Consider the following 10,854-nt stretch of genomic DNA (forward strand, 5'->3'; position numbering starts at 1 on the left):
CATGTATATACATATATATATATATATATATATATATATATGATAAGATATCTTAAGGACGGAACTCACATCCAGGTATGCAATTCATTCATGTTTCATATACACCTTATACACTTAGCCCATAGGTAATTCTATACAATATTGTGTTTTTCAACATTTTGTTACCACCTGTCACATGAGATCAGGTATGGAATTTTACACTTGTGGCATCTAATCACAACTTTCAGAAGGTTGGATATGAGAAGGAGTAGAAAATGAGACATTTTACGATCAATGCTAGTATCTTAGACATTTCCTCCTAAGAAAAAGTACATAAGAGAAAAACATGTTTGCTTAAAATGTAGATTTATTTATTGGTGCAACAGCACCCGAGTCTTTCAAAATGTACATGTTGTTTAGTCTCTCTGGCCTAAAAAGTGCTGAAATGAACAATGTGTTAAATGGATCAATAATTTTTTATTTAGGGAGGCAAGGCATGAAAATACCAATTCCAGATACCAGATACATTTAAACAAGAAAATAACCTTGCAATAGAAGATTTTTAAAAAGCAAAACAAGAAGCTAGATGTGGCACAGTGAAAATGCAACTGGACCCACATGGGAAGGTCCCCAGTTTGTATCCTAGGACCACACTGTACATGCCAGCTGTGTGTGTACCCACAATCCAAGCTGGCTGAATCACAGTATGGGGACCCTCAGAGAGTGCCTGTTTCTCTGTCTCCCTATCTCTATTTATCTGTTTCTCTTTCTCATGGAATAAATAAATAAATAAAGCAAAACAAAAGTGAAAATTTAACTTCCAATATGCCTTGTAACGAAGAAGGGGGGAGAGTAGAGGGAGAAGCATGTACCAAATCATCACAAAAACTAAAGAAATTTTTCTTCTAACTCCTTTTCCACTTTATCCTTTAGAAACCTAAAATAATGTTACAAAAGTATGTGCCAGTCTCAAGAAGATTGTGATTATCAACTCTGATTTCACCTTGAGTTTTTTCTGGAATTGCCTACATCTCAAGAAATGAAAAAAAGAAACAAACAAACAAAAAACAAGTATTTGAGGATAACAAAGATTCTAAACCTCATATTTTCTCTCAAAATACATCTGATATGTAAACAAATGGGTTAGTATTGCTTGAATTATTTAAGTAGGGGTTAAGTAGCATATTGTGAGACCTGATTCAACATGGCTTACCTTTTGCATGTGTCAGCAGAAAAAAGAGGCAGGAAAGCAGAAAAGCAAGACACTTGTCTATATGCCCTTATGTCAAACAATCATAAATAGAAAGAATCTCTTTTTTTTTTTTTGGAGAGGTTTTTGCTATACGGTGTATGTGCTCGCCAGAAAGACAGAGAGAGACAGAGAGACAGAAAGTGAGAAACCACCCTCCAAGGGGGATGGCCACGCTGCAATCCCTTCCCCTCCATTCTTTTCTCCGGATCCTGGGCACACAGGCACACGTGCCTGGTGAGTTTAAGCCACTGGGTCTGGGACTCAAACTGAGGTCAACTACATGGGAGTCCAGCGACATAGCCATTATGCCATTTGCTGGTCCCAGAAAGAAACCCATTTTTACCCATAAGAAAAAGTCGCTGTACATATGAGTACAATCACTTTTTGTATCATTGCCCATCGTGTTCCAGAGTGCGTCATCTTTATTTGCACACAAGTTATTGGAGAAACAGAATGTTTAAACTCCATGTATGATGCCATGACTTAGAAGTGACACCTTAAGGATTAAGTACCCATTTGTGTCATATCAGGTCACTCATTTTTATTTTTATTCTTCTCGTTGGTGTTTATGTTTAATTGCCTCAACAGAAACTTGTACTGTTTTGCTTTTAAAACATCTTTAAAAAATCATTCTAAACATAGCATCACCAATTATAATTAGGAGGTGATATCCCAGAAATGAACTTCTGATTCTATATTAAATATCCTTTTTTTTTTAATGATGCCGTCAGCTGATTTCAGAGTCATCTAAAACTGGCATTGATTTAGATCACTTTAGGCCAACGTGCTGGTCTCAAACAGTGCCCATCTGTTTCCAATAAAGTAAATTAAAGAGCCCATAATATAAGAAAACTCACAGGGACTTGACTGTGATCCCTGTCTTCAAAGAGATAGGTTTGAAAGTTAGGCTCACCCTATAGCACAGTGGTTAAGGGAGCCAGATCCCACGTAATTACTGAAGTTCTAATCCCAGCCCAGGTGGCATGAAAACATGCAGGCTGGACAGGTGTGCATGCATGCCCTAAATTGCAACACAATGAAGAATCGGAGGAAAAAGGATTGTGACATGACCACACCCCATTGTGGGGAGGACTTTTTCCCTCTTTCTTTGAAATTCCCTGGCAATTGCAAATATCCTCTGGCAATTTAGAAAACAAAAACAAAAGCAAAAAAGAAAAAGAAAAACAGCTCAGCTCAGCTCAGTCTACCACAGGCATATTTGATAACATTGACTGCTTCAGTGTTATTCAATCCTTTAGAAATGACCAAAGGGACAGAGGTGGGATGTTGATCTTAATTTCCAACAATCTTCTCCTCTCTGCCACTATTTCCCATTCAGGCCGCAGCTGCTACTTCATAAATCCACTCCTCATTCCCAGTTCCCACTCCAGGATTCTTCTCCCACTTGCACCTGGTCCATTGTCTCCCACTCACAACAGCAGCTATCGCTCTGTTTCTGCCCCCGCTTCCCCTTTACATCTACATGGCTCCTCTAGTCCCTGTGCATTCTCCACACTCATCCTGCAGTCTCCATTTACGCTCCCCACACAAACACTCTGAGAAGTATAGTCTGAGTTCTTACTCCAAATATTGTTCTTAGGAAAATCTATTACTGAGATTCCACACCAAAAAAGAAAGCTGAGATGCTAACATCCATAAAACAAGAGCACATCCTTCTTAAAGGGCAAAGAGGGAGCCCATAGGTGGCATAGTTGTTAAGGCACTGGACTCCCACATGGCAAACCCTGGTGAGTCCCGAACCATGGGGCTTGAAAATCATGCTGGGTGTGTGTGCATGTGTGCCCAAAATCCTGAGAGGAGAATGAAGCAGAAGGGATTACAGTGTGGTCATCCCTAGGGAGTGATTTCTCACTTTCTCTCTGACTCTCTCTGGTGAGTGCACATGCCCTGTAGCAAAAAATAAAATATAAAAACCTGAATGTCACCCTGTGGAATTACATAACCATATCAAGGAAGCTACAAGACCTCACATGCCAGTAAAAACGTAATCCTTGTTCAACACAATGCTGAAGTCTTCTCATTTCCCAGACTATTTGTTGTTTCATTTGATTTGCCCATGTTTCTTTAAAAATTTTTCCAACTGCAATTTTGTGGTACTCTACTATGTAAGACAAGAGGTCAATTGCTGGAAGCTTTACCTTATATTTATCAGCAGGAAGAAACAATGAGATCCAGTGACTTTGTGAGATTTTAAGTGAGCTAAAGTAATATCTTTTAATTAATTCAGAGAATTCTCATCTATTAATATTAACGGATCTGGCAATTCACTTAAATTTAGAGACTTGAAAAAACAGTCATTCTCATTGGTCACAGTTTTGGACAGTGTTTAGCTGGGTGATTCTTCTATCCCTTGTGGCTTGGCTGGAGGCAGTTAGTGGAATGCAGCGGGCAGCTAGGCATCCCTGGAGGATCCAAGACAATTTCACTCATGTGCCTGGTGCCTTGGTGGCAATGGCAGAAAACTGGACTCTACTGTACCCTCTCATCTCCATATGACACCATATAGTTCTTTGCAGAGTAATTGAACTTCTTCCATGGCCAGACGTTTCCAAAATTAATGTTCTTAAAGGAAGAATAATCTACCAGTTTCATAAGGACTGAGCCAGAAATTATCACATTGTCATTCTCATTATATCCTATTGGCCAAAGCATTCACAAATGCAATCAGAAAGTGACATTCATAGGGCCACAATTGGATGGCAAGTATGTAAAAAAATTTTTGGCTACCTCTAACCTACCATACTCCCTTATCTGTGGCCCACAGACCAAATCCAGCCCTCCACTAATTTTTCAAACAAAGCTTTATTAGAACACAGTCACACTTTTATATTTATTCTCTGTGGCTGCTTCCGCACTACGATAAGCAGAGTGGGTAACTACCACAGAGACCAGATGGGCTTCAAAGCCTAAGATATTTACTATCTGGCCTTATATTAAAAAGTTCACCAGCCACTCTTCTATAGTATATAGGTAACTCAAGTTATGACAGAGATAGATAGTAGAAAGCATATTTTGGAGCCTTCTAAATTGTGAGATGGGTGGAAAAAGGGGAGGAGCTCAGACATGTGTATCCCCTGGTACTGTTATGAGCAAATCCTCTAGATGTTCTATACCAAAAGCATCTGGGTGCAGGGAAATCTGAGGTAACCAATGGTGCAGGGCTGGAGGCATGCTCTTCTAGCTGTTCTGGAGAGAGAGAAATGGATAGCAAGCCTCTGGGACAAGACCTATTCTGAGGCAAGGCCAACATGTCAGAATACAGCCCTAGAGCTGATGAACTGGGACAGCACACCTTATGTGAAGCCTGCAAAATCTGAAAGACCCGAATGCTTTGGCAAACAAGACCATGGAGTTAGACAGCCCTATGTTTGGTTTGGTTGGCAGCACATACCCTAAAACTGGAATGATAGAGAAAATTAGCATGGCCCTTGTGCAAGGATGATAGTCCTAGGGAGCAATTCAGAGAATTTATGACTGAGGTAAAGCTCTGGAACAAAACAAACTGGGGTGATCATTAGTCCAGGGACTAAGTCAGAAGTCTCACTCCCCAGCAGAATAATGAGTGTGACATTTCCCACATGCAGCACATACACTAAAACTGGAATGATAGAGAAAATTAGCATGGCCCTTGTGCAAGGATGATAGTCCTAGGGAGCAATTCAGAGAATTTATGACTGAGGTAAAGCTCTGGAACAAAACAAACTGGGGTGATCATTAGTCCAGGGACTAAGTCAGAAGTCTCACTCCCCAGCAGAATAATGAGTGTGACATTTCCCACATGGATATAGACCATTCTACACTCGCCACTCCACTTGCCCACCCTCCCCAAGAATAGCAGGAGATGGGGAAAGTTGAGTCAATTGGACAGACTGTGTTGCCATAAATTATGGAAAATTCAAATTTTATATCTGAATGCCCCTCCCAGCTAATCAATAAGGTAGGCCTGCGATTATTTATAGGAAATAGACATACCGTATGGTCTCATGGTAACAGGATCCAAAATTTATATTCTACACTTAGGTGTGTAAAAAGATTATGCAGTGTATCTATTTTCTATAAATTATCTGACATTGTGTCAGGTTACAAACACACTACATATTTTTTGACACACCTGAGTGTAGAATATAAATTTTAGATCCTGTTACCATTAAACTATATGTTTCTTATATTAAATCTACATTGTAAAGGTCTTGACATCATTGCCAGGTCTTAACATCAAACTTCTAATAGGACTGAAATGAACTCCTTTCTTAAGAGATGGAGGACATTCCTGTGGTAGGTCATAAAGTGAAGTTTATGAGCAGCTTGGCCTCCTTCCACTGTGGTTTGGATTGATAATGACCTTGGGCAATGCAGTGTAATATAATGTTGAAAGGAAGCCATTAAGGCCAGGTTCCTACCAAGAAAATAAAACTAGAGTATTTAAATGACTCCCTAGAAAAGTTTTTGCCACTACTCTAACAACATTATCATTTATTTAACATGATAAAGGATGTAGTGAACAAATGACTGCTGGAAAACAGAGCTGGAGGAGTAGCCTTTAGTTGCTAAGTTCAAGTGCAGAAGACATGGCAATGTGATTTTTGATAAAGGACGTAGGGCACTTATTTACTAGTGAACAAATGACTGCTAGAAAACAGAGCTGGAGGAGTAGCCTTTAGTTGCTAAGTTCAAGTGCAGAAGACATGGCAATGTGATTTTTCTCTAGCAGGGGCCCAGTATGGTTGGCAGTGACTGCCTGAATATTTATAAAAGAGGGCTCTTGGGTTTGAAAATAAAGGCACCTTTCTCTGAGAAGCCCAAATATATTCTTGCTAAGCATAGTCAAATCATCCAGGAAAACCTAGTGTAGGCCATCTCTCTTTAGATGATTCAACTTCCACCCCATCATCCTGTCAGTAGAAAAAAGTTCTATGTTGGGCCAAATTTCATGATACTGTTGTACAAAAAAATAAAAAAAAAATTAAAAAAAGGAAAAAAAAGCCCTAAACGTAGTGGTTAAAAAATGCACATTTTGTTATCTCTCATAGGTTGAGTTAGTTCTGCTGAATGGTTCTTCTGTTCCATGTGAGGTCATCTGGAGCCATAGTCATTGGCAGTTCATCTGGTTTTGGAACACACAAAATGGTGCTAGACCCTCAGTGAGGACTTTCTACAGATTACCTAGGTTCTCCTCCACATGGTCTTTTAGGGGAGTTAGGGTCTTGCAAAGCATGGATGGTGGGGTCCAAGTGGGAGGATTCCAAGTGTAAGTGCTCCAAGGGGAAGGAGGCGGAAGTTTCCAGTTCTTTTAAGACCTGAGCTTAGATGTCTCAGAATTATACATCTACCATGTGAATGGCCAAAGCATTCAGAGGGCCAGCCCTAATTCAAAGGAAGAAAATAAGCTCAACTTTTAGACTTGAAGAGTGTCATGAGCATACAGGGAGGGGAGGGATTTGGGGCGCTGTATTAGCCTTTTCAGAGAAATAGATGTATGTGTGTGTGTGTGTGTGTGTGTGTGTGTGTGTGTGAAATTTAAGAAATTTTCTCATGTAATTGTAGGGATAAGCTAGCAGACTAGAAACTCAGGGAAGATTCGCAGTTTGAACCCATAAACCATCTGCTGGCAGATTTTCTCTTTGCCTGGGGGAGGTCAATCTTTTTCTATTAAGGCCTTTAACTGACCAGCACAGGCCTGCCTACAATATAGAGTATAATCTGTATCACTCAGAAGCCCAGATTTAAATGTTAATCTCATCTACAAAAATACTCCCACATAAAGATCCAAAATAAAGTTTAACCAGATGTATGGGTACTATGGCCCTGTCAAATGGACCTATAAAACTGTCATAGGGACTGATATAGTTTGGATAATAATTGTCTCCAAAGGTTTATGTTCCAAACACTTGGTCTCTAGTGTAATGGCCCTGGCAGATGGGAAGACTTTAAGAGAGGAAGACCTTCCTCCATTGTGGGTTAGCACCATCCAGTGGACTCAGTGTATAGAAGGGACAAATGCAGAAAGTATAAGGCCCTATTTTCTCTTACTCTTCTTCCCACAAGCCTACTTTCCTCTTGGCTTCTTTCATCCACATTGTGATGTACCACCAGAAGCCAGCCTAATGCTGCCCTTTACCTTTGAACTTTCCAGTCACCAGAATAATGAGTCGAATAAATATTCTTTTTTTAATTTTTAAAATTTGCTCTAGGATGTGTGTGCTAGCTAAAGAGAGACAGAGAGAGGGAAAGTGAGAAAGCAGCATCCTGGGGGAACTCATGCCACAGTCCCTTCTCTTTCATTCTCCTCTTGGGGTTTTGGGCATGTACACATGCCAGACATGTTTCTCCCATGATGGCCTCCAGTTCAATCATACAGTCAACCTTGTGGGATATAGCTGCCTCAACTACCTGGCCACTGGTTGACCCTGAAATCTTTATCCTTTACAAATCATGAAGTCTCTGGTATTTCTGTTTGGGAACACAGTAACAGACTAAATTAGAATCCAACTTTGAAACATGGCTACCATATTAGGCCAAGGTCTTTTCTGTCCACACCCTTTTGGCTACCTTTTTCTATCCTCTACCTCTCCTGCCTCTTTGTATCTTCCTGTCCTTTTATTCCTTTTGGAATTTAGATTCCCACCCCAGGTCCTCATCTCTTCTTGAGCCTCTTCTTCTGTGGCTCTATTTCTTTTCTACTCTTTTATTGAGCAGCAAAGTTAGCAAAATATTTTCAACCTTACTTATTACTTAAGGCTACTTGGTTTGACACTCAAGGAATGAAGTCTCCTTGACTGTGATTAGTGAAGCAAAAAGAATAACAGGCTCAGGGACAGGCCAACCAGGGTGGCAAGAGTCTTCACCTTTCAGATTTTGTTATCCTCCTACTTTTTTTATACTTGGTGTTCTAGACCTTTAGAATATGTATCAAATGGAGAAGACTAGAGGAGTGTAAGACTTTCTCTTTCCTCCCAGGTCCAATATGTGATCTGCAACAGGGGCCATCTGGAGATAGTTATCTTTTTGTTTCTTTTTTTTAAAAAAAGAAATTCTTGAATTTCTGGGAAAAGCTATATTTTTAACAAGTAGAAGTTGGAGGGTGCTAGTCAAATTTTTATGGGTAAATAACTACCATCCATATTTATGTGGGAGACTGGGCTACCCTCTGAAATGGATGGATATCTCATGGAGCTTGTATTTCACACCTTTCATCCAATGCCTCACTGTGGGATGAATGCAAAACAAGTATACTACTTTTGCAACTTCTGAAAGCTTTTCCAATTGTAGTTTGCCTCAGGGACATCCTTGAGGCAAATTATTTTTCTTCCTAGGAATGATTATTAAAACACATGCGCATGTGTGAGCACACACACACACACATACACACACACACACTACTCCAACAGTTGTTAAAGAAAAAGAACACTGAATTAATTAACTGGTAGAAGAGTAGACATCACCTCAGGCATCTGAAATAATGACAACATAAAATAGAAACCCAGACTCAGAAAAACTGGGTTCAAAAATACAAATGGATAACTCTACAAATATGTGTGTAAATGCATAGATAAAGTTCTACAGGATAATTACTTAATTATTACATTGGAATAGGGATGGTACTGAGATGATGGGGAGGGCATTTCACATTTTGACATATTTCTGTGCTTCTGTAGTACCTCATACCATGCAAATATTATCTATTTTTTAACTTTTAAAAATTGTGAAATAGAGGGACCAGGAGTTAGCATAATGGCTATGTCACTGGACTCCCACATAGTCGACCGCAGTTCAAGTCCCAGACCCGGTGGCTTAAACTCAGGCCGGGCATATGTGCGTGGGTACCCAAGATCCCGAGAGGAGAATGGAGGGGGGAGGGATTGCAGCATGGCCATCTCCCCAGGGGGGTGATTTCTAGCTTTCTGTCTCTCTATCTCTCTTTATCTTTCTGGCAAGTGCATGTGCCCTATAGCAAAAATCTCTCCCCCCAAAAAATTGTGAAATAGAATATATTAGTTAGCTAGGGCTTCTGTAAATAAGCACCACAAACTGGGTGGTTTACCTAACAGAAATTTATTGTTCTACAGTTCTGGAGTCTAATAAGTCCAAGACCAAGTTGTCATGGTTGGTTCTATACAGCATCTGCTCCATGCCTCTTGTACGGCTTCTAGTGTTTTGCTAGCAATTTTGGTTTTCTTAGATTGTAGAAGCATCACCCCAATTTCTGCTTTTGTCTTCACAGGGCATTCAAACCATGTGCATATCTATGTCCAAATTTTCTCTTCTTATAATAATATTAGTCATACTGGACTAAGTACTCACTCTACTCCAGTATAGCCTTGTCGTAACTATTGATAATTACATCTGCAATGACTCTATTTCTAAATAAGGTCGCATTCTGAGGTAATGGAGGTTAGGACTTCAACATATGAATTTTTGAAGGGGTTGCAATCCAACCCATAGTAGAGCATAAAGTAAAATGAATGTCACATTATTTGTAATTACACTAATTACAATTTCTGAAAGAACTGTAAGAAGCACCCTGCTATGCATGGGTTCTAGCAGGACTGCAGAATGATCATTATCTTCTGTAGGCTTCAGTTCTGCATATGTAAAATAGGGCAAGAATATCGACCTTTATTTTCCCATGGAATTGTGGTGGAAGTCAAATGATAGAGTCTACGTTAAGGTAAGTTTGTGGAAGTTCAAGCAGGGGAGCTCAGGTGTTTACATACCGTGGTGGGAAATGAGCTGTCCAACCTCAGAAAGCATGCATCTGGAACAAAAAGGAGAAACAGGCATTGCCAAGCCTTTGTGAGGAAGAGGTGGTAGGCTTTAGTTCCAACTTTTCCTCAAAACTGTAAGGTGCCAGTCATAAGTTGAACCTGTGGGAAGAGACATCAGGTATAAAGTTTGCATATTTTAAGGCTTCGGTTTAGTGCACAGAATAGCCATTTTCATTTGAACAGATCTTTATTTTCTGAGCTTTAAAGCATGATCAAGGAGAGACACAAAAATTAAGTGGAAATAAGTTTGTGACCTCAGCTCAGAACAATAGTTCTTAACTTTATTTGGGTCACATATCCTTTGGAGAATCTAATTTTAAACAAAACAAAACAAACACTGATGTTTATCTCCGAAAGGGGCACCTAGACAGCCCCTAGACAATTTTGCATATAATTTCTAGGAGTTCATGAACCTCAGGTTGAGAATTTTTTTTTTTTAGGTTCAGAATTTTTGATGTGAATAAAAGTTTGTAAGAGAATAGAAGGCATTTGGGTACTCAAAGAAATATTAAGAAAGGGAATACTTTAGAAGAAATGAGATTCTAGTTCATTTTTAAAAAATCATACCTATTCTCAGTTAAAGAGGATGATAAATGCTCTCTATACAAGAAGTCTTCAAAAAATTTATGGCACATACATATTATGAAAAACCATGTATGGATTTCCACATTTTTTTTGCACAAAAATAAAATTATACTTCAATTTCAATATTCTGTGGACTTTTTTTTTTTTTTTTTGAGAGATTTTCACTGTAAGGCGTGTGCGCTCGCCAGACAGACAGAGAGAGACATAGAGACAGAAAGCGAGAAATCACCCCCCAGGGGGGATGGTCACGCT

The 10,854-nt window shown here is 39.5% G+C and overlaps 1 non-coding gene and 1 pseudogene across 1 annotated transcript; both read left to right on the forward strand.

The window, feature by feature from the left end:
• The first annotated feature begins 4,623 nt into the window (after positions 1-4,623).
• Positions 4,624-4,724, forward strand: LOC114004756 (uncharacterized; annotated as a pseudogene).
• A 92-nt stretch (positions 4,725-4,816) lies between these two features.
• LOC114004757 (U6 spliceosomal RNA) lies at positions 4,817-4,924 on the forward strand. The gene has a single exon (XR_003546828.1). It is a non-coding gene; the product is annotated as a U6 spliceosomal RNA (small nuclear RNA).
• The last annotated feature ends 5,930 nt before the right edge of the window (positions 4,925-10,854 follow it).

This window comes from Tupaia chinensis, unplaced genomic scaffold (assembly GCF_000334495.1).
Source record: "Tupaia chinensis unplaced genomic scaffold, TupChi_1.0 Scaffold139943_1, whole genome shotgun sequence".
Taxonomy (NCBI): domain Eukaryota; kingdom Metazoa; phylum Chordata; class Mammalia; order Scandentia; family Tupaiidae; genus Tupaia; species Tupaia belangeri.